Genomic DNA, 23,470 nt, shown 5'->3' with positions numbered 1-23,470 from the left:
TAATTCTTCAGACAACCTCTTGCTCCATTAAAATAGGATCACTTTGGGAGTCGCTTTATACTGGCTAAAAACATAAAAAGTTTGTTGGAATAAAGTAAATAAAGACCATACAATGAAAATTCTACAAATTTAACTCGAGATAATGTTTATCCACTAGATGTGCAAATTGCATTCAACGGATCAAAATGTTTATTTGGCTCATCCTGATGTCCCTTGCTGTCAGAAACCAAAGCCAAAAAGAGAAAATATAGTGACTGTTATGTCCAATCCGGCCTTTCATTATTAGAAATAAAGGGCCAACCATACCCACTTCACGTTACTTGCAAAACAGTGCTTGCACATAGCAGTCTGAACCCGTCTGCTTTATCTCATCATTTAGACACAAGAACATGAAAGTAATAAAAATAAACCCATTTTTTTATTGTAAAAAGCATAAATTCCAAACATTCATTTAGGAAAGCAGTTTTTGTCTATTTTTGATGCTACAATGACTCATTACATTTCATACACTTTAATATACACTTTCTCAATACCAAATATGATATATGTTCTTTTAAAAGTGATTTGTTAACAAAGATCTGGTAGCAGAAGTTTTCCTTTACACAATTAATTTAAAGTAAATGAAACATTTCGTGTTGCATGGTAAATGGAAAAATGTTGAGACTAGTCTTTTTATGAGTATTACTCAAGATTGTTTAAAAATTATACATATATCTAAAATAAGTTTAGTTACCAAACCATTTCTTTATTAACATCACACAAATTATTAAATGATTAAATAATCTTAAGGTGTTGGCAAGAGTATATCCGGTAAAAGAAGTTCTCCTGTCAAGATAGGCTTGAAAGCTCTTACTAAATCACTCAATTTATAGGTGAGAACGCTGAGGCCCAGAGAGGGTAAGAGATTTACTTAAGGTCACACAGCCAGGGAGGACCACAGCTCAGACCCTTAATCCAGCACTCTTCAGAGTCAGTCTGTATGAAGTTAAATGGTTTGAGGGTCTCAGGGAACTTCTTGCTGGAAAAACTCTCTGGTGGCAGAGGTTCCGACATCGCCCCCCTCCAGGCTCAGCATTGCAGCTCATTAGCTTCCTCCTTTAGAGCTTCAGTTTCCTTGGGGACTAAGCTATTTTAGTTTCCGAAGGCTTTATGAGGTGCTGCCTCCCCCTCTTATGAAACTGGAGATCAGTATCTGTTGAACCAGTAAGGGTGTAAATCCATAAATGGCCCGGGGGGCGGGGGGGGGAGTGAGAAGGGAGGCTGGACCACCAGGGGCCGACTCTGCTGCTCACAGTTCCCCAGGTGGGTTCTGCTTGTGGGACTCAGGAGAGAGGAAGCGCAGACTCGGCAAATGCCACTGGACTTGAGAAGACACTGTGTATGGGTCTACAACTTACTTTATCAGGAAATTAACTCCTTTCAATTTAGGTGGAAAAATTATTCCCATTCTAGGGCAAACCATGCATTTACCTTTACAACCTGTTCCAACTTTTTTCAAAGCCTCACTCTCTGCTGTCCTTGATTTATCCTGGATTCACACGATGACGCTCCAATGAGCTCTCATCCTGGCATGTTATAAACAGCTCTGCATCCTGCCACCGGCCTAGTGCCTGATGGAATCTTCCAGGGGTGTGTTGACCATCCCCTTTCTGAGCTCTTGCTCTGGATGTGTGTCTCTCACAGTTTACAAAACCACCTCGGGAGTCTCACCGACCTCCTTTTTCTGGATGGATAACGCACTCTGCACATGCCATTGAGCTTCCTAAAAACACCACCCTTCAGGAGGCCCGTTTTACACAGAGCCTGTCGCTGTCTCTCAGCGTCTGCCTGATTACTGTCATCTCTTCTGCTCACATTTCAAGGCTTTGTACAATCCTACTGCGCGACACTCATCACACGAACACAACCTGTTAGTGTGGGCAAGTCAATGTCTCTACACACATGATTTTTATTCTGCCCCATCACTTCCTCATCAAAAGATGGTTCCCCCAATTTATTGCCATAGTGTTCTGTTGTTTGCTCTTCTGGCTTTTCAGGGAAAGCAGAGGTCACCAACCAGGGTGACTAAAAATCACTTCTTTATCAACATCAAATTGTTAACTTTATTAACATCACCCACAGGGGCCCAGGAGACAATCAGTGAGGCAACCGTGGAGAAAGAGACTCAGGTGGCGGGCACCGTGGAGGTGGCTGCAGCTGTGCTTCCAGGGGGATACAGGTTCCCAGTGGAGTTATCAATGAGTTACAGTAGGCACAGAGCCTAGAACCTGAAAAACAGTTTACATTTTAAATTCTTTTGAAATCAAAAGAAAAAATAAATATAATAATGAGGGTACCAATAAATCCAGCATGGATTATATTTTTCAGTAGTAAAATGTAATTTAAGAATATTTTCAATTACATTTGACATACATTTTTTATTTTTACAGTTGACATACATTATTACATTAGTTTCAGGTGTACGATAAAAAAAAAATTTTTTTTTCTCTTTTAATGGAGAGGCCCAGGAAGACGAAAGTGGCTAGGGCACAGGACAGTCATAATTCGGCCTTGGGTACAGTGTTTACATTTTCTGGTTTTTAAAAAGAAATAGATATCCAGATATTCGTAGGAGGCTTCCTGATTTTTAAATATCAGGAACTATTGCAGTTTTAACATGAAGCAAAACCAACATGTTGTGGCCTCACAAAACACGCGCGGCTTAAGCCGGCATCCTCTCGAAGGCCCGGGCTATTGTGTCCCCGGAATGCCTGTCGCACGACACGGTTTGGGGACACGCCTTTCTGCTGGAGGGCCCTGAGCACCCCACTCAGGCCGTCGCAGAAAACCTTCCGGGTACAGAGTCTGATGTGAAGCTCGGCCGGTCGGGTCTCGGAAGCTCAGTGGCCGGCCCGCATCCCCGCGGTGGAGGCCGCCCCCCGCGCACCCGCGCGCGGCCTGGGTGCTCCCTGGCTGCCCCCTTGGCAGTCGCGGGGTTCGCTCATGCCAGCGTCTGGCCCACCCGCTCACTGGCCACGCAGAGGCTCGGGGCACGGGGCGGCAGCCCGAAGCATCTGCGACGGCCGAGCGGAGGCCGCCCAACGCTGCCCCACCCCGCCTCCCGCGTCACCACCGCAACGAAAGGCCCGCCGGCCGGCCGCCAGCGGCCCGCGCGTTACAGCCCAACCAGCCAGCCCCTCCAACCCGGGGGGAGCCTCTCGCAGGAGGCCCTGGCTGATTCTGCCCGGGGCCGCGGGGCCGGAAGCTGCGGGGTGCTGGAGTCTCGGCTAGTTCCCGCCGCCACCGTACGAACTGCCGGTGCGCATGCTCCGTGCGTGCCCGGGCGAACCCTGATAGAGCCGTAGCAAGGCCGCCTAAGCGGAGCTCCAGTGGCGCAATCGGTTAGCGCGCGGTACTTATACAGCAGTACATGCAGAGCAATGCCGAGGTTGTGAGTTCGAGCCTCACCTGGAGCATGACCCTTTTGGACACCGGAACCCCCCCGTTTTATATCCTTGACCAAGGGAAGGAGTTAGTCTCTCTTTAGCCCTCTCAGTTCCTGTCTCTGACCGCTCAGCGCGCACGTCCCGCTCTGCCGCAGGCAGGAAGCCGCTCGCTTTGGAGCTTTTTACCGGCTTGCCAAGCTACTTGTTGCTCACGAGCACCACCACGCTGCTCGAACCTGCACATTTACTTGCTATACCCTAATAGTTCACTTCCTTGGCGTTTCCTTGAACAGCACCCAGTCCCGGAGCACAGTACCGGGGGTGCGGACAGGAAATCACGGGGTGCTGCATCGGTGATGGGCATCGAGGTCGAAAATGCCGGGCACGTCCCGGGTTCCCGGCCGATGCCCCTCGCCCAGCGGAGGGGGCGGCGCGGCGCGCTGTGTGCCGAGGCCCGAGCCGGAAAACCACTCCCCGGAGTTAGGGCCAAGGCTCAGCGCGGGGATGCAAGTGGAGCAGCCACTCCCCTCCCTTTTAACTAGTAATTACTGGTTATTACCGCTCCCTCCGATCTGCGGAGACCCCTAGACCGCGCGCGGGCCCTTCCCCACCCAGGCTTCCCTGGGCGGATTTGCAGAGCTTGAGAAATGTGCCTGGGGCGCCTCCCTCTCCTAATTCTGTGCCCCTTTGCCCCGGGTGTCGGTTTGGAGTGGTGGAACTCGCTGGCACACCAGAGAGCAGGCGTTTTCTAGTAATATCCGAGTGGCGGGCGTCCTTTCATGCATGCCACAACCCCCAGGATCAGAAGTCTCCCGGGGTGGGGAAGTGGGGGACAGGAAATCTGCACTCCACCCAGTGGCCAGCGGATTTTTGAAGCCAACACCGAACACTCTCTCTGAGGAGCGGCGGCTCTTTTGCCAAGAGGCGGGTGGGTGCCCCACATCCCCAGGAGGTGTGAATGAAGCAGGGAACAAGTTTAGTTGGGGTGGGAGGCCCTTCAGATGCGTTCACCCCAAAGAATGATTTTAGCTGTTTTTGTGGTCGTGATCGTAGTTAAATCCTGCGATGGAAATACTACCCAGAGTGGTGAAGAGCAAGACAGAAAGCTCAGAGAAAGTGGGTGGAGGGTGGAGCTCTTGTCAGTCTCCTCAGCTACTGACCCCAGCCCCAGATTTAGAATCGGGAGCCTAAAGCCAACTGAAGTGTGAGCAAGTCCGCCCACCTCACCTAACCTGGGGGCCAGTTTCTCACCCAACCGGAGTTTTTCACAGGCTCATCCTCTCAGCAGATGGTGAGAACTCCCCTTTAGAAATCTAGCCCAGGCCTGGAAACAAATATCTATCAAAAACAAACAAAACCAAAGCAAAACAAAACCCACCAAAAAAAACCCAACAACAACTTTATTGAGATATAATCCACATGCCATACAATTCACCCGTTTAAAGGATATAACTGAATGGATTTTATACGGTCACAGAGCAACCATCACCACAGTCAACTGTAGGACATTTTTATCACCTCAGTAAGAAACCTTATATCCTTTAGCACCCCTCTAGGCTCCCACTCCAGCCCTAAGTAACCACTAATCTACTTTCTGTCTCTATACATCTCCCTATTGTAGACTTTCATATGAACGGAATCATATAATAGTCTTTTGTGACTAGCTTCTTTCAGTTAGCCTAATGTTTTCAAGATTCATCCATGCCCTACTCTGTATCAATACTTCATTTTCTAAGATTTTTATTAAAATACGAAGGTCTGACAATTAAGTTCACGAACTCATCCTAGAAAAAGTGCTACATACCTCATTGCTGAATAGCACTATAGTCACCTTTGAAGTACTCCCCTTGGGAAGCTATGCACCATCGCCAGTGCCTAGTCCACCCTTCAAAGTAATTTTGGAACTCTTTTTCTGGAATGGCCATCAGAGCAGTCATTGTATTACCCTTGATGTTGTGAATGTCATCAAAATGTCTTCCTTTCAATATTTCCTTTATCTTTGGGTAAAGAAAGAAGTCATTGGGGGCCAGATCAGGCGAGTAGGGAGGGTGTTCCAATACGGTTATTTGTTTACTGGCTCAAACTTCCCTCACAGACAGTGCCATGTGAGCATTGTCGTGATGCAGGAGCCATGAATTGTTGGTGAAAAGTTCAGGTCGTCTAACTTTTTCACGCAGCCTTTCAGCACTTCCAAATAGTAAACTTTGTTAACTGTTTGTCTAGTTGGTACAAATTCACAATGAATAATCCCTCTGACATAAAAAAAAGTTTTTAGCAACATTGTTGCAACAAGTTCACAAATTTAATTGTCAGACCTCTTATGTAAGAGTTTTGTTTTCTTATCCGTTCAGCCCTCCTATGTCTTTTGAGTGGAGCATTTAATACCTTTACATTGAAGTAATTGTTGATAGATATATAGCTATTGCCATTTTGTTATTCATAATTTTGATCTTTTTTTTGCATTTTAAAGAAGGCCCTCTAACATTCTTTGTAATACTGGTTTGGTGGTGATGGACTCCTTTAGCTTTTTCTTGTCTGAGAAGCTCCTTATCTGTCCTTCGATTCTAAATGATAGCTTTGCTGGGTAGCGTAATCTTGGTTGTAGGGCCTTGCTTTTCATCACATCAAATATTTTGTTCCGTCCCTTCCGGCCTGCAAAGTTTCTGATGAGAAATCAGCTGACAGTCGTATGAGGGCTCCCTTATAAGTTACTAGTTGCCTTTCTCTTGCTGCTTTTACGAATCTCTTTGTCTTGAACCTTTGTCATTCTAATTAAATGTATCTTGGTGTGGGCCTGTTTGGGTTCATCTTGTTTGGGACTCTCTGCACTTTCTGGGCTTGTATGTCTATTTCCTTTGCCAGGTTAAGAAAGTTTTCAGTCATTATTTCTTCAAATAGGTTCTCAGTCCCTTGCTTTCTCTCTTCTCCTTCTGGTACCCTATGATGCAAATGTTGTTATGCTTGATGCCCAGGGGTCTCTTAAACTATCCTCAGTTTTTTGGATTCTTTTTTCTTTTTGCTGTTCTGATTGGGTGTTTTCTGCTACCTTGTTTTCCAAATCACTGATTTGATCCTCTGCTTCATCTAATCTGCTAGTGATTCCTCCTAGTGCATTCTTCATTTCAGTTATTGTTCTTCACTTCTCCTGTTTTTATTTTGTTTTGTTTTATTATGGTTTCTATGTCCTTTTTTTATGCTTGCTATCTCTTTGTTGAAGTTCTTACTAAGTTCTTTGAACATCCTTATAACCATTGTTTTGAACTCTGGTAGGTTGCTTACCTCCATTTCGTTTAGTTCTTTTTCTGGAATTTTCTCCGGTTCTTTTATTTGGGGCATATTTTTTTTGTTTCCTCATTTTGGCTGCCTCCCTGTGTTTGTTTCTATGTATTTGGTAGATCTGCTGTGTCTCTGAGTCTTGGCTGGGTGGCCTTATGTAGTAGGTGCCCTGTGGGGCCCTGGCATACTCTCCCTGGTCACTTGCTCTGGGTACTCCAGGAGTGTCCCTTGTGTGGATTGTGTGTGCCCTCCTGTTGTAGTTAAACCTTGATTGCTATTGGCAAGACAGGGGGGTGGGATTGACCATCAGGCTGATTTGCTGTGGGGTTTGGCCACATCCACTGCTTATGGGCTACTGTGTGGGGGCTTACCCCACTGAGCGGGGTTCACCCCAGTGGGCTCTGGTGCTTATTGGGACTGCCCTTTGTGTGTACCCCTTGTGGGGCTAATTGGGCAGTGCTCTGCTGTGGTCTGACATCAACCTCCAGATATGTTGGTTCTGGGGCCTCTTGGGAGGGGCTCTGGTGCAAGCCCAGGTCATCCACTTCCTGTGTCCAGCCACGGACTACCTGGTAGGAGCTACAAAGTGATCCACAGTTTTTTGCTACCTGTGCTATACCTGGAGGCATGTGGGAGAGACCACATTGTGCACCAAAGATGGCTGCCACCAGTACCAGGCATGGGGTAGCTCTGCAAAATGCCAGGACACCCCCAGGCCTGCTGCTACCTGCTGGCTGTCTTAAGGTTCAGGCACTAATAAAGCCTCGTGCAATACACAAGTTGGGTGAAGCAGGTTCTGAGGGAGTCACTACAGTGGGAAGCATTGTAGTCACCAGGTTAATGTAGAATCTGGTTTGGTGCAAGTGCCAAGCTTGGAGCTACTCAGCAAAAGTCTCAGAGCACACCAATGCCAGTTGTTGCCCACTGGGGCCCATGGACTCCAATAGTTTTCCAAGAAAAAGTGCAATGTAAACAGGCAGACCTGGCTGCTGGCAGAAAAAGTGTCTCCAGGTGTTCAGGGAGTGTGGTGGGGCAGGGTCCCAGTGAGTTAGCCCCGGAGCTCATCAGATCAATCAGATTCTGATTTTGGCTGTAAACATAGGGGGTGGGCTCAACATATTAAAGATGGTGGCCATCTACCGGCTGCATGGGAGTAAGACCCCTCACCTGGAAAATGGGACTGTCCTCCAGCTTTGGCATCGAAGCCACACACCTCACTCTGCTCCCCGTATTCCCCTAATGAGTCCCGAGTCACCATCCCTCTGCTGGAGCCCAAGGTGAGTGCCTGCAAGCGATTGAGTCTGTGCGTGGGCCCTTTAAGATGACATTTGGAGGGCCGGCTGAGTGGCTCAGTTGGTTAAGAGCTCGCTCAAGAGTTTGAGCTCTGAGCAACAGCGGTTCGAGTCAGCCCGAGCTGAGCAGCCGTGAGCTGCCAACAGGTGGCGGGATGGCTCAGCTAAAAAAAAAAAAAAAAAAAAAAGACATTTGGGTTTCCCAAGGCCTTCCTTCCCATCTGGTTGGTTGGAATCCCCACGTTTTTTACAGCCAGATGTTGTGGGGGCTCCTATTCCCAACACCAGAGCCTGGAGTGGGGGTGGGGTCCTCCCCTCCTCCAGGGGGAAGCTCTGTGGCAGAGATATCCCTCCCAAGTTTCATCCACCACACGGAGGTTTGGGGCCAGCCCCTCTCATGTCTCTGCCCCTCCTACCAGTCTCGATGTGGCTTCTTTTTTGTATCCTTAGTTATAAAACTAAGAAGGCACTTTTTCTGCCAGCAGCCAGACTTCAGGTGGTTCTCCAGGTTGATTGTTCTATAATTTCGTTGTGATTTTAATGTGTTCCTTTTAAATATTATTCCTGTTCCTATTGGTTATTGCTGGAATGGTGGTGGTTTGAGGAATAATTTTTCTGGTGAGATGGTAAGGTGGGAAGGAAGGAATGAAGCTAAATCAATGGTCCTTTCTCTATGTAATCTAGAAATCTCTAGCTAGAAAATTATTAGTGGGTTACAAACAAATAAATAGACGACTGGCAGATTTGTAGTCCAACATCTAAATGTGATAGTGATGGGATTTTTTAAGGTTGAGATGGGCGATACAGATCAAGTCAGAAAATTAGGGGGGAAATGCTTTAAAAACCATAAAGTTCTATACAGATGTAAGGAGGTGGCATTATTATCACCACGAGGCTAGTGGATTAGGCTTACATATAATGTATGGTGGCTTCAATGAGGAATATGGGTAAATATGAGATGGATGAACTTAGCAGGTAGGTTGAAGTCTCTAGCCGGAGAGAAGCCTGATATACCTTAGGCTGATATTAGCTTTGTAGATGGCTTGGATGAAGACAGGCTTATTAAAACTGTGTGTGCTACAAAGCCAAAAGGGAGTGCAAATACAGTAGAATTTGGAGGAAGAGTAAAGCCAATCCAGGGACAAATGTTTCTGACAAATGACAAGACACAGTTTGATAGAGACAATTGTAAGCCTATGTTCCGTTCACAGTTCAATGTGGGGGTTGCCTGGCTTGACAGCTGTTTGCATGTAAAAGACCTGGGGATTTCCGATGTGTGCAGCCTCAGTTGTCCTAGCCGTGTGACCCAACTGCTAAGAATGTCTGCCAATTATTAGTGCATTAGTATATAATGCATGACACGATGTGGTGTCAGAGATCACAGAACAGCAGTCTGTGGAACAAATCTAGCCTCCAGACAGGATTTGTTTGGCTTTCCAGCACTGACTTGAAAAGTGTTTTAAAAATTTTTTTAATCATTCACCTCCATACTGGGAGATTTTACTGAAATATCCAGATTTCAAATTTCTAAAGAAAATTCAGAATACTTGGCCTTCTGGGGCCCTTATTCCCACATGCCCTTCGGATGGGCATGTGATCTGTTTGCCACAGCCTCACCACTCTCCGTTAATCCCCAACACAGAAGTGGGTGCCAGCTGCCGCAGCTTCCCTCACTTTCTTTACTGTTTCCTTAACCCTGACTCATTTCTCTCATTTGTGCCCTACAGACATTTAGCATGTGGCCTCTGTGTGAATAAAAGGAAGGTATATTGTTAAATTCTCAGTAGGTCAGAACACAGCCTGAGGGCTGTGATCTGTATGAACACAGTCCATTTAAAATTCAACAAAACAAAACCCCAGCTCTTTATTATGGGAAATTTCAAACATACCCAAATGTAGAGAAAATAGTATATTTAACCCCATGTATCCAACCATCACAACTTTCAAGAATTGTCAACGTTGTTTCATCTATCTTGTTCCCCTACCTCTGCCCTGTCACTGTAATATTTTAAAAGAAATCCCAGATATCTTTTAACTTGTGATACTTCAGTGTGTATACTCAACAGGTAACCACTTTTTAAAAAAGCACAACCATAGTATCATTACTGTACCTAACAAGATTAATAATAATGCCTCTGCATCATCTAATACCTAGTCTGTGTTCAAATCTCCATGCTCATCTCTGAAAGGTATTTTTTACAGTTTGTTTTTTAAGCCTCTTTTAATTTATACCAATTCCCTTTCTCTCTACTCCCTATTATGGTATTTATTTGTTGACCTCTGGAATTTCCCATAGAATTTGGCTAATTGCATCCTCAAGTCTTCCCTTAACAAATTCTTTATCCCACAGAATGGTCCTTTCATTCATTCACCTGGTTTCTAAGTGAAAAGCTTAGGAGGCAATCTTTATTGTGCCCTTCAGCTCCCACCTACATCTAGTCCATCAGCAAGCTCTGTGTCTCCCTCCAGTATGTATCCTGAGTCCTTGCAGTTCTCTCCATCTGCATTTTATGTCATCTGCTTGGACCATTGCAGTAGCCTCTTAACTGACTCCCTACTTCTTGTCCTTCTCCAGTCCCTCCTCCACACAGAAGTCTAAATGAGCCTTTAATAATACAAATCAGATCCTCTCATTTTCTTGCTTAAAACCATCAATGGCTTTCCACTGCATGCATAATAAAATGCAAAGGCCTACAGTGGTCCACAAGTGTCTGAACAGGCCCCCGCCCACCTCTTCAACCTCAGCGCCTGTCACTCTCTCCTGGCTTACTATGCTTTAGCCACTCTAGTCTTTCTGTTCCTTTCTTTCTGCCTCAGAGCGTTTGCAATGCCATCCCTACTCCTTGAACACCTTTGCTCACATCTTAGGGTGACTGGCTCCTTAACTTTATGGGTTCAAATATCACCTCCTCAGAGATGCCTTTGCATATAAGTATAGTGGTGTTCACTACTCTCTAAAATTATGGTGTTTATATAAGTGGTAATTGTTTATCTCCCATGATCAGGATGGAAACCCCAACTGTGCCAAGCCTGTAGGTGCTCAACAAATGCTTAATGAACGAATGGAAGAATTATAAAGGAGCAATAGGTGGGCATAAAGCCCAAAGCTGAGTAGAGAACTTGTGCCCCATTGCTGCTGGTTTGCTTTGTAGACTCAGGTCTTTAGAAAGTTATTCAGAGACTTTCCAAGGTCACATCACTGAGTATGTGCTTCTGTCCTAGTTGAAGTGTAGAAGCCAATGAGAAAGCACAGAGGGACTTGGTATTTATAAGAATCAGCTGGGGAGTGTTACAGTGCAGATTTCTGGGCTACCGACCAGTGATCCTGTGAAATCCTTGAACCTGAGTGTGAGGAAAGGTAAGAACTAAGGACCAACTCATCCAGGTTGGCCTGGGATATCCCCAGTTTTAGCACTGAAGGTCCCTGACTCCCTGAAAACCCCTCAGTTCCTGGCAAACTAGGCAAGTTGGTCACCGTAGCCAAGGAGGTCCAGAGAGGCAGATGCAGCAGGTGGGAAGGGCTTCGTGGAGGGGCTGAGGTAGAGGTGCTTCTCATCCGAGGCTTTGGGTGTTGGCTGTCGCCTTGGCCCTGCCTTTGAGTAAGTCTAGGTTTTTGGGGCACCTAGTCCAGACAAAAGGGAAAGGAAACCATTGTTTTTTAAATGCTTGCAATGAGCCAGCCACTGCTCTAGGGCCTTTATTACCTAATCTATGCGTCAGCAGGCTTTTTATTGCTCCCATTTTAGAGGCAGGGCGCTGAGGCTCATGAGGTTATGTAACTGCTCAGGCTCAGACACCTACCAAACACAGGGGATGGGGGTGACAAAGTTGGCCTGATAGGCTTTGCTGGGGGATAGGGATGGGGAAGGGGAATGGGGTCAGAGATGTGGCTGGGACCGCAGCTTGACAGTTGTCCTTCAGTCCCCAGGGATGGGCTCTCCTGGGATCTAGGGAAGACCCCAGCGACTGTACAGTGAAATATTGGGTTGTCGGAAAAGTCATGACGTATTTTTTCTATGTTTTTCGCTGCAAAAATCCGTCATGACTTTTCCAACAACCCAATAGTTAAGGAAGAGGCAGGCACTCAGGAGATTTCTGGCCTGGCTGCACAGATGGCACTGTACCACGAGGTGGCGCTGTGGCTCCGTCTTAGAAGGCTCCCTTGCACTGGAGCCTCTACAGGGCCAGCCACAGGACCAGCCACTGAGCCTTACTTTACCTGCAGCCTGTAGGGCATCTTGGGCCTGTCCATAGCTTTCTGCCTTTCCCAGGCTCTGAGAAAGGGCAGGAGGTCTGCAGAGGAGGAGGCTCAGCCCAATGCAGAGTCCTGGCAGTGAGGGTGACTGCTGAGCACAGCTGTCAGGAAGAGGGACTGCTGCCCAGGGAGTAATGGGCCTAAATCATCTCCCAGCATGTGCAAAACACATCAGGAAAAGTGAACTTGCTCCCCCATGGTGGCTGTGGGTGGGGAGGGGGTTGGGCAGAGAAGAGGTACTTTTTCTGTTCTATAGACTGTTTTAGCCAAGTGAAGGCCTGTGCTGGAAGAACAGGGAGGTCAACAAAAGTCAGGAGTCCTGGGTGCCCCAAGTGGGAGAAGATAGACAGAGAGGGCAGATTTTGGGAACGGGGGTGCTTGGAAGTGGGACAGGGAAGCAGAAAGCAGAAGATGGGGGCTGCTGGAGACAAATTTAGTCAACTTGACAATTCTGTCTTTCCTTGGTCTCTGGGCTGAGGAGTGTAGCAAAAACCCCCCTTAGGAATTCTTTTTATATTCAATTTTCATTCATCAACTGTGTACCACAGGATCGATTAAAATATTTTGTTTGATTTATATTTAAAACATCATTTTAAAAATTCAACAGGTAATATACTCACAAGTTCAAAATTCAAAGGGTTCAAAATAAGTAACCTTTTAATATATAAACAAACAAACAAAAACAACCTAATGCTCCCAACAGAAAAGCAGCAAGGACATTAAAAGAATTCGTAGAAAAAAATGTGTGAAGGGTGTCGCCGTCAGTGTTGCAAAAGCTCTTCTGAGTCTGGCTTGCCTGTCATTTTGAGACGTTTTTGCTGTGTAGAAGTTTCAACTTTTACTAAGCCGTGTCTTTCCCTGTATGATCTCTTCCTTGCCTAGAAAATCTTTGCCCATCCTGAGATCAGTTAAATAGTCTTGTTCTTTAATTGCTTTTTCATGGCTTCATAGTTTGCTTTCTAATCCACCTCAGAGATGTTTCTATTAGTACTGTGATTACGAGATGAGTCGCGAGCTGCTGTGGCTACCCGAGGGTCACGCCTTTGGAGGCCAGTTGATCTCAGTCCTCAGCCCCGGCTCTGACTGTCTCCCCACTTGGCAGTTATTTGTGGCAGGAGAAGCAGGCTGAGGGGATGGGGGGACACCCTCTGGAATTGGACCTTTCCAGCTAGAGAAGAGGGCCCGGGGGCACTGACGCTGCCATGGGGACCTGGGATGAGGGTGGGGCAGACTCTGGTCACAGTCTGGGTGTTCTCGTCACATGGTCTGAGTTGCAGGTGTCCCCAAATATAGGAGAGCCAAATGTGGGGAACCTGGGAAATTCCGGAGGACAGCCTGTGCCTTGGGGAGTCTTGCCCACCAGGCAGCAGGGCAGAGCTGGAATCCAGACCCTGGGGACTGGGGAACCAAGGAGGCCATAAGACTGAGCCCTCTGGGGTGTGGAGGAGCCCAGTGAATCAGGACAGGGATCGGCCAGGTCCCCCCGGTAGCCCTTGTGGCATTTCAGAAAACGGCATGTAAGGGGCTGCGATGGCCTGTGTGGTAATGTGTGTGTGAATTCTCAGGAAGCAAAGTCTCTGGGTACATATATCAGACCCTGAGCCAACCGCAGGGTCATTATTACGGCCTGGCGCCTCAGTCCCCTCAGTCCCAGCACGAGGATATAGATGTCCTCTCCTCCCCTCACACCATCTCCCTAGATGTTGGGGATAGTCCTACCCACCTTGTTGTTAAAGGGGCCCCTCTCATTTCCGGGGACACCCTAGTCTGAGCACTAAGGAGGAGGTACAGCCCTTAGCTGGAAGGCAGGAGACTAAATGTCGCCTTCAAGCCATCCCCGGTCACGCGACTTAAGATAGCATTCTGTTCATTATTGGGTATCAGTTTTCCCATCCATAAAATGGGGGTGATGATCTTGCTCCAACCAGCAAACCAGATGACCAAACGAGGGACTAGGTGAGACACTGTTCTGGGAAAAAGAAAGTAAATCATCCGAATGCAAGGTTCTGAGGTGGCTCCACCCCAGGCCAGCAGAAAGTGGTCTTTCCCCGAGGCTCCAGCAGGTGGTAGCACCCCCCTCTCTGCATGTACTGACCCCCACTCCTCACCTGCCAGAGACACAGAGTATAGGACCTTGGACCTACTCCATTCACACCCCACATGCCTGCTTCCCTGAGGAAGGAGGGATCTCTGTGGTCTCTGAGACAGTAGCCAGGACTGGGAACTTCAATGCCCTGGATGGGAAAGGCCCGGAAAGAGAATTAAAACCTTACTCTTTCCCTCAAAAAAGCACAGGCAAGCCAGCGGGAGGGGACCTGATATGCATGAGCCCCAGAAAGCTGATGTGAGCACTTGGGCTGAAAGGAAGCCTTGTCCTGCTTGTTCTGCCATGACCTGTCCCACATCACATAGAGGAGGCCATCTGGGATCCAGAGGCCAGGACTTGTCCCCTGCGAGGGTCATGTCTTTAGTTGGAAAGGCCAGCTGGCATTTCAGTGGGGGCAGCGGCGGGTTCTCTAGTTTTGTGTATGCAACAAGGATGAAAATTTAACTCACACGTCTATTCATCTGTGCAGAAAAACAGTAATTTCCTTGTTTATTAGCCTATAACTAATCTGGCGTTTCTCCCAACCCCTACCTGATGATTAGTGAGAAAAACAATGAAGTGTACAATTTGATTTGAACGTTGTGGGACCCGACAGGTTAGCCTGTGATCTTAAGTGATGTTTCATTTCTCCTGGATAAAAGTGCTCAGTTCTCAGGTTGCCTTCCCCAGTTTCTCCCACCAAGATGGTGTTGAGGTATTTGGACAGACAAGGGCAGCTGATGTGACATCTAGCAGGAGTAAGGAGCTGGGATCCTGGGGTGTGGTGTCCTCATGCTTCCAGGCAAAGTCCCTTGTCCCCACTGGCCAGGAATTGTACTTGAAGCCGAGTTTGTGTAACTCATGGTCCAGTCCTCCCTGGTCTGGTCAGAGTCCCCGAGGTGCCCCCGGCTGACCAGCACACAGCACCTGGGTTCGTCCTGGCTGCCGCCCACAGTGTCTCCCCCTGATCCTCAGTGGGTCTCCTCACTGTGCTTGTGGCCCTGGATGGCCTGTTGGCTCACAACTCGGCAGCCAGGCCCAAGGGAACTGAAGTAGGTTTTGTGAAGCTGAACTTCTGAGGCCCCTCTGCTTTACCCCAGAACCCTGGTGTTGGAGGCAGCTGGGTGGCTTCCGTTGGTTCAAAGCAGTCTGAGATGCCGCTTCCCAGGCTGGGATAGGGCTCTCCCTCTGGGGTTCCCTCTCTGGAGCAAAGCCAGATCTGACTGCTTGGTTTCCCTGGGCAGGAAGGAGAGAAATGAAGCGTGCACTCTTCTTGCCTGAGCATCCATTACATAAACCTCCATGGTCACGCCCAAGGAGAGAGAGGAAGGCATCCAGAAAATGTGTCCTCCAGAGAATAGCCTGGTTTAGGAGACTTTTGACCTGCTGCAGAGCCCTCTTGTGCATGTCAGATGCCAAGTATTACTGCATTTTTTCTTTGGTGCAGTCTGCCTATGTCAAACTTTCATCCTAGTCTCTTCTTAGGCAGAGATGGGTGCCTTGGGCCCAGGAAGATAAAAGTCATGAGCTCATATAGGCAAGAAAAAAAAAAGCACATTCATAAAAAATTTTCCAATATTCTTTTATGCTTGAAACGTTACCAATATTGAATAATGGAAGCAAAGAAGACAGAACAGGTAAAATGTGAAGGCTTTATCCACAAGGGGAATTCACTCTCTTGTGCATGTTAATCTCTGTCCTTCCAGGGAGGATACACAGTGACTCAGAAGTAGATGTCACTCAGCAAAAACAATCACACACACTTTGAAAAGATGGCCTAGCAGGGGAATTCCATCTGAGCTCCCTGGGGCCAAGGCAAGACCAAGGATGTTGTAAGATGAAAGGAAGGTTGTGATTGGTGGGCTTCTCTCCAGGCTCTTTGTTTGCCCTCTCCTGTTGAAGGAAAACAGACTCAGGCAATTCCAGCTAACTGGGAGCCTGGAAAAGGGGTGGGGTGGAGTGGGTATAATACACTGACCCCTGTCAGTGCTGTGGCCAGGGAGGCCATGGTGCTTGTCTTCATGTCTTGCACAGCTCACTAAGGAAGGCGGTCTCACCCGGCAGAGCTGACAGGTCACACTCACAGGCACTCACTGGCACAGGTGGCTGGACACATGCTCAGCTGTTCATATTCACACGTGTCTCTCCGTGAATACCTATAGAACTCTTAGAGTGGTACCTCACACAGTAAACACAAAATGAATGCCAGCTGTTGTTATCATTGGATGCACAGAAAGGTCTCCTATACCCAAACACACACAGAGACACAGACACTCAGATGCGTACATTCTCATACTCAGAGACAGGCAGGCACCCATCAACCTTGACAGAGAAGCACTTGAATCGACATCTATAGATGTGGATCTACAATCACACATCGTAACTTTAATTAACACCTATCGGAAATTTACTACACAGTAGGCATTGTTCTAACACCATACAAGAAGGTTAATCAATTGAATCCTTACAACACCTTTATGAAGCATGTGTTGTAATTTATCCCAATTAACAGATGGGTGAATTGAGTCACAGAGACATGACAGCTCAAGGTCACAAAGTTAGTAATTGGTAAACTTGGGATTCAAGCCCAGGCAGTCTGGCCTCCGAGTCTGCAAATGTAAGCACCAGCTATTCTGCTGTCTTCCTCACAGACACCCATGGTCTTCCCAGTAAAACGTTGTCTCAGTTAAAGATAAAGTCAAGGATGTGGCTGTAAGACCCTTTGCTAAGACCTCAGAAAAATTTGAGGGGATGTCTTTAGACCCTTTGGATAGACAGCAGGGCTTTTAAGATTGTTAAGGGTATAACTCTCAGATCCTCTCTGCTGAACAATAGGAATAGGAATCCCACAGCAACCTCCCAGATGGTGTAAGGTCAGAGGGGCTCTTTGAAAACAACTGGAGGGGTGGCTTTTGTCTAATGGAGTAGGTTATAATTTGATATATGAGAAACCCACATGATTTTTAAAGAATTATATCAGCTTGGATGGAAAGGGACAGAGATGGTTTAAAATGAAAAGCGAACTTTTTATGGTCAGGAAGTGGCTAACAAGTCCATTTGGTTGCAAACGCTGACCATTTCTTTTGGAAAAGGATGGATAGGTCAGAGTGTGGAGCCAAGAGCCATGAACAAAGACTCCCAGAGAGCAGGACCAGGCCCTGAGGAAGGAACTGGCATGATTTCAGAACTGCTTTGCACGCGTTTCTCCTCCTTTTTGAATGGGAGGAACTATTGCAGTTATCCTGTGCCTTCCTCCTTGTGTGTTAGGTTTGGGGGAAAGACAACTTGTTTCTAGCTCACAGACCTGTAGATCAAGAGGAACCATCTCCAAAGAACCATACCTGAGGGGCCTCCTCTGTACTGGACCTAATTTAGGTGTCGATGTCCTGGATTTGGAGCCTAAGCCTAAGCCTTCACGGACTTTGGGGATCTCAGAGAGTGAGTGCATTTTGAATGTGTGAGGGACATGATTCAATGGGGGCCAGAGGGTAGAAAGTGGTCGCAGTTATCAAAGCTAGCTCCCAGTGGACCACCCCTCCTGGCATTTTTGACCTTGTGTAGTTCTCTCTCCTGAATCTGAGCTGCCTCCGTGACTCCCTTTTGGCCAATAGAAAGCAGTGACAGTGATATTGCATGATTTCTGAGGATAGGTCCTGGGAAAGACCTTTTGGCTTCTATCTGGGTCTCTTAGAATGCTCGCTCTGGGATAAGCCAGCCATCATTTAAGAAGACTGATTTCTTTGAGACTGCCATGCTGTAAGGAAGCCAAGCTAGCCATGTGGAGAGGTCACATGGAGAAAACAATATAGCCTGCCACACTGCAGTTGTTTCAGCCATCCCAGCCAGCTGAGGCACCAGTTAGCAGAGTAGAGATACTGCCATCTTGGATGTAAAGGACATTTGAACCTGTACTTGACTCCAGGCCTTGCTGCTATTGGGCTGCAGTCGCACAAGAGACTCCCAAACCCCCAAGAAACCACTGAGCCAGTCAAATCACAGAACTATGAGAGATAAAAATAATTTATTTTAAACCACTAAGTTTTAGCATTTGTTATGCAGCAACAGATAATTGAAACCATACAAAAATTATGTTTTATTTTGATAAAAAATGCAAATTAAATGATAAAAGATCAAAACTTCAAACTACTTTTCATATGTTTTTAACAAGTTTTTGTCTTTAAAATATTCAAAGTTATCTGTTACAATCCAAATATAACTAATACGTTTGATCTACTATATACACAATTATAAATCAAATATTTAAACGAAGCTGAATTTTTAATGTTAGTTTTGAAAACTTAATGAAACCTCACGAAACGTTTTTATAAAAATAACATTTTTCATTGTTCTAGAATTGTTCCATGTCTGTCTAGCTGCCAATGTAAAGAATCAGTATCATACTTCATGCATGTTTCATCTTGACCTGCATATGCGCAAATGTAGGAGAATTATGAATTATTTATATTGGAAAATGCTCCTCCACAGTCATGTGCAACTGCAGGAACAACTATGCTAATCTGTGAGTGCCTCTGGAACCACAAAGAGAAGCCAGAAAATGCATGCTTGCCATTGGTGGGACACACTACTTCTATTGCATTCTTGTTGTCTGAGAGCAAGGATTTGATCCATTCACCTGTCTTCTCTCTTACCTCTGTGATGGCACCATTCAGTCACTCCCCACATGCCAGAGCATGGCCCATCTCTGATGTCAGTAGCCGCATAAGCCACGAGTTTTGAGACCATTTAGACATGGTCTCCTTTTGATTCAAGGGCACGACAGCAAGGATGTGCAGCAGCATTTTTCTGGGGCCTAAATGGCATTGTTACTCATGAGAGGAGATGTGTAGGGTGAGAGGTCATACTGTGCTAGTGCTGAGTGCTGGATCCCAAGAGACAGAGGTATCCATGCACCTTTTTAAAAAAATTTTTTTTATTGGGGAACAGTGTGTTTTTCCACGACCCATCAGCTCCAAGCCAAGTAGTTGTCTTCAATCTAGTTGTGGAGGGTGCAGCTCAGCAGCCCATGTGGGAGCCTTGGTGTTACGGGCCTGTGCTCTAAACACCTGAGCTAACTGGTCGCCCCTCCATGCATTCTTTAATTGTGTGCATGCTTGTGTGTACAAGCATGTGTGCATATGAATGCTTGTGTGGGAAATGTGGGCCCTCTAAAGTGTGGGCCTCCGAGCAGGGCCCTCTTGCCTGCCTCTAAGGGCATTATGGCGTCCAGGTGCCCTGTTTGGGTCTGGCAGAGGCCTCTGTCAAAAGGTCTATAGAGCTCTGGCCCTTGGAAGACTTATTCTTATTTAGTTCTTCGATTTGAAGCACATTCAGTTTTTAGCCTGGTGTATCAATTGGGACATTGTCAGCACAAGTGACAGGAGACCAATTCAAACAGGTTTAAGCAAAAAGCATATTCAGATATGACCCACTTCTCGAAAGTTCATGTTATGCACTTTGCTTTTACGAAAGACCTACAAGGCCTGTGTTAGTACGTGTTTCGCTAACTGAAAGAAATCCGAAGAGGATTTGCACTTTGACGAAAAAAGGCAAAAAGTAAAAATAGGGTACAGTTTTTGTTTTGCAGCAGCCGTTGTAGGGGCAGCGCACACCTGGAGCAGGAAGAGTGGCCCTGCCACCTGCTTGCCCGGGAACCACACTCAGCATCAAGCCCCACAGCTTTGAACTGTGTCTGTGAGCGTCTGTGCTTTGTCTTGATTTATTTTGTGTATCTGTTAGCAAGATGTGTCCTAAGGTATCAGAAAAGCCCAAGAGAGCTCGGAAGGGTGTTACAGTCAGTGTAAAACTGGACGTAGTTACGCTTTTCGATTGTGAATGAAATCAAGACATAAATGAATAGTTATTGCTTCTTCGCATTACGCCACTTGGTTTACAAAAGGCTTCATAGGAACACTCTACTTTTGGATAGTGGGGAAAACCTGTATTGTGTCCCATAACTGGGAAGTCCAAGGATAGACCTAGGGCCCAAACTTTGTTTTTAGGGGTGAGGGTTGGGGAAGTCGGTGATGGACAGATGGCCCACAGGAGTCCTAGAGTTGGGGTGCAGGGAAGCATGCATGGTGCCCCCAAGGAGGGGAGGCAGCCAGAAAGCAACACCCCCTCCACACCCGGTTGTAACCTGTTGTGAAATTCCGTTTCTCAGTCTATTGTGCTGGGCACCTGGGCCAGATTTCTCAAGCAGCCCAGGTTGTGAGCACCATCCTCCTGAGCCTGCTGCTACCTAAGCAGATTCTTCGCCCACTCCCGTTTCAAAGCTTTCAACCCCTCGCCAAACCCTCAGCGCAGGTGTGACCTATCACCAGCAAAGCAGAAATGATTGGCATGCCCTGAGCCCGGTGAAGGCAGAAGCCTTTCTCGGTGTGGATCACCATTTCCTTAGGCCTCTTCTAACACATGACAAGCCCCAAGGATGGCTCCCCTAGAATTGTACCATGGCAACTGTGCAGAATAGAAATGTCTGCACCATGAACACCACAGGGACCATTTCTGCCAGAGAGTGAGGAGGGTTATTCACTTCCCCCACCTGAACTCTACTGACAGGCTCTGCATAGATGGAGAGCCCTAGAGATGGCCTCTTGTAACAGTTCACTTCAGATGCAGTGACGATGGAGATGCTCCTCCACATGGAATCGCCCAGAAGCCAGGCAAGTAGGACAGATTACCCTCACCAAGGCCCCACAGGGGACCCTCCCTCCATTCGCTTTCCACTAACCCTCCCAGCTGAATGGAGCTCCTCCCCTCTCCCCCCATCGGTCCAAAGCCCCCAATGTTTCTTCACACACATTCCCAAGGCTTCTTAAAGTCTGCTGGAAACGAACCCTGCGAGGAAGAAAGGCGGGCCTAAACGGCAGGCCTTGAAGACTGCTTGCCCCAGCTCCATGAGGCCTGCTGCCTGCCAGCTGTGAGCCTGTGGGTGTGTGTGGGTCACACTTTGGCCAAGACGTTTTCGATGAGCTGGGGTCCTCCTGGGAGCTCAGTCCCCTGCTCTGGTCTGAGCGATGCTTCCTCCCAACATTCTTGTCTTCCTCTCCCTTTTTCTGTTTTTCCTCCTTAGATCTCTTCATGTGTCTCTCTCACCTCCTGGTTAAACAAACTTTGGTACTTACACGCCACCAACATCATAAGCCAGATCATGTTTTTAAAAATGTTCATTGACGTGAAACTACCTGTGACTTATTGTTCAGGGAAGAAGAGGGCTCACAGGTATCAGAGGTAGCGTGAGCTCAGGTTTCTTACTTTCCCCCACCAAAAAAAGACAAGGCAAACCACACAACACAGAATCATATATGTAACACCACAGTGTCTACCTCCTTTCAACTCTGCTCTTTGGGGTGTAGGCCTGAGTCCCTGGGTCAAGGCCCTTTGAAGACACAAGGGATGGGTGACGCAGCCAGAGCCAGGAGTGCATTTCCAAGGCTGGCCCGTCCCTCCTCTCCATTGCCCCACCATGGTGTTTGTCACGTCCTTCCCTTGGGAGCATCCGGAAGGCAAAGGGGAGAGACGAAGGCAGAACTGTTGGATCGAAGTCCAGACACATAATACAGGCACCTCCCGGTCCCACCTAAGGACACAATAATGTACGTTTATTCATACACAAACACAGAGCAGTGGGTTGGCCCGCCATAAACCGTCTCTTATTACAAAGCCAGAATCTTTTCCATCTGTGTTTAAGCTTCAGCCTATGAAATAATGTCTATAAAAATAAGATTGGAAACGAAAATATTGAATGCAATAAATTATGGCTACATTATGTTCCCTGTGGAGGGATGTCCTGGCCAAAGAGCCTTCAATATTTGTATCTAGGGCTACGCTTTGTAGTGTATCCTCATAAAGCATTCCATTTGTTGATGGGAAGAAAGGGCCTAGACTTATTCATATGAGATTTATTCAGTAGAGCTATGGTGCTTGGCTGTCTGTACCTGCCTGGCATCTTAATTTCTCTTCCAAAGCAACAACAGCTCGTCTTGTTGTGGAACTGCAAAGTGAAAGCCAAGAGGGGGGTTGCCCCCGGGGAAGATCTGTTGGCGAGTTTCCATCACTGCCGTCATCTCCCTCCTCACAACCCCGCCATCACATCCCCACCACTATCACGGCCATGAGTCCAGGTGCCATCACCACTTGCCTTCATGGATTCAACACACCTACCATTTCCCAGGCATTGGCTAGGGACTTGGGAGGGAGGGGAACTTGAAAGATTAGGATGATACAGCTTTTGAGAGTTTAAAATATTGAGGGGGATAGGCCAGATATACGAATGACTTAGAACAAGAAGAAAAGTCAGCAGCAAAGTATTGAAAAGTTCTCCCAGAGTTCAAAGGAAGGAGAGATGAGGTGGCTTTTGAATTGAGTCTGGAAGCATGGGTTGGATCTGGACCTGCAGAACTGGAAGAAAAAGGCCTGCTCAGAAGAGGAATTGATGGAAGAGAAGGCACAAAATTGTAACACATGGATGAGGAGGAGGACGAATGAGTTCAATTTGGCTGGACCCCAAGGGGCATGAGGGGCAAAGAAGAGAATCAGGTTGTAGAGTGAGTGGGACTAGATCAAGAAATAGGATGAGGGCCGGCTGAGTGGCTCAGTTGGTTAAGAGCTCGCTCAAGAGTGTGAGCTCTGAGCAACAGGTTTGCTGGTTTGATTCCTGGCCCGAGCTGAGCTGCCGGTGAGCTACCAACAGGGGGCAGGATGGCTCAGCTAAAATAAATAAATAAATAAATAAATAAATAAATAGGATGGACAAAGGAAAAGGCGACTCAGTCTAAGGGTGCGGGCCTTTTATATGGTAGAAAGTGGAGGACAAATAATACTAAATTAATGAGCTATGGGAAGATAGAGCTGGTTTTGAAGCTAAATCACTATAAGACAATCTCGGGGCCAGTGAGCATTCTCTTTCTCTCCATATTCTCTTCCCTGAAAAGATCCCAACCCTTCCCTTCTCTTGCTGATTCAAAAATTCAACAAAAGTTTTGAGTGTTAGCCATTTGCTTTAAATCCTAACCACTTCATACTCTGTCCCTTTGTCTTAAACATTTGTGACAGGGAGGAGGGAGAGGGATAAGAATGAAACGCGTACAACCATTAACTATTCCTCATACCTCAGGGCACATAAGTGCATCAGGTC

The 23,470-nt window shown here is 47.0% G+C and overlaps 1 non-coding gene across 1 annotated transcript; it reads left to right on the top strand.

Moving 5' to 3' along the window:
* The first annotated feature begins 3,362 nt into the window (after positions 1–3,362).
* On the top strand, positions 3,363–3,455 carry TRNAI-UAU (transfer RNA isoleucine (anticodon UAU)). The gene is given in 2 exon segments: positions 3,363–3,400; positions 3,420–3,455. It is a non-coding gene; the product is annotated as a tRNA-Ile (tRNA).
* The last annotated feature ends 20,015 nt before the right edge of the window (positions 3,456–23,470 follow it).

The sequence above is a fragment of the Hipposideros armiger genome, unplaced genomic scaffold (genome assembly GCF_001890085.2).
Source record: "Hipposideros armiger isolate ML-2016 unplaced genomic scaffold, ASM189008v1 scaffold_118, whole genome shotgun sequence".
NCBI classification, from domain to species: Eukaryota; Metazoa; Chordata; class Mammalia; order Chiroptera; family Hipposideridae; genus Hipposideros; species Hipposideros armiger.
This window is presented reverse-complemented; position numbering and strand designations above follow the sequence as displayed.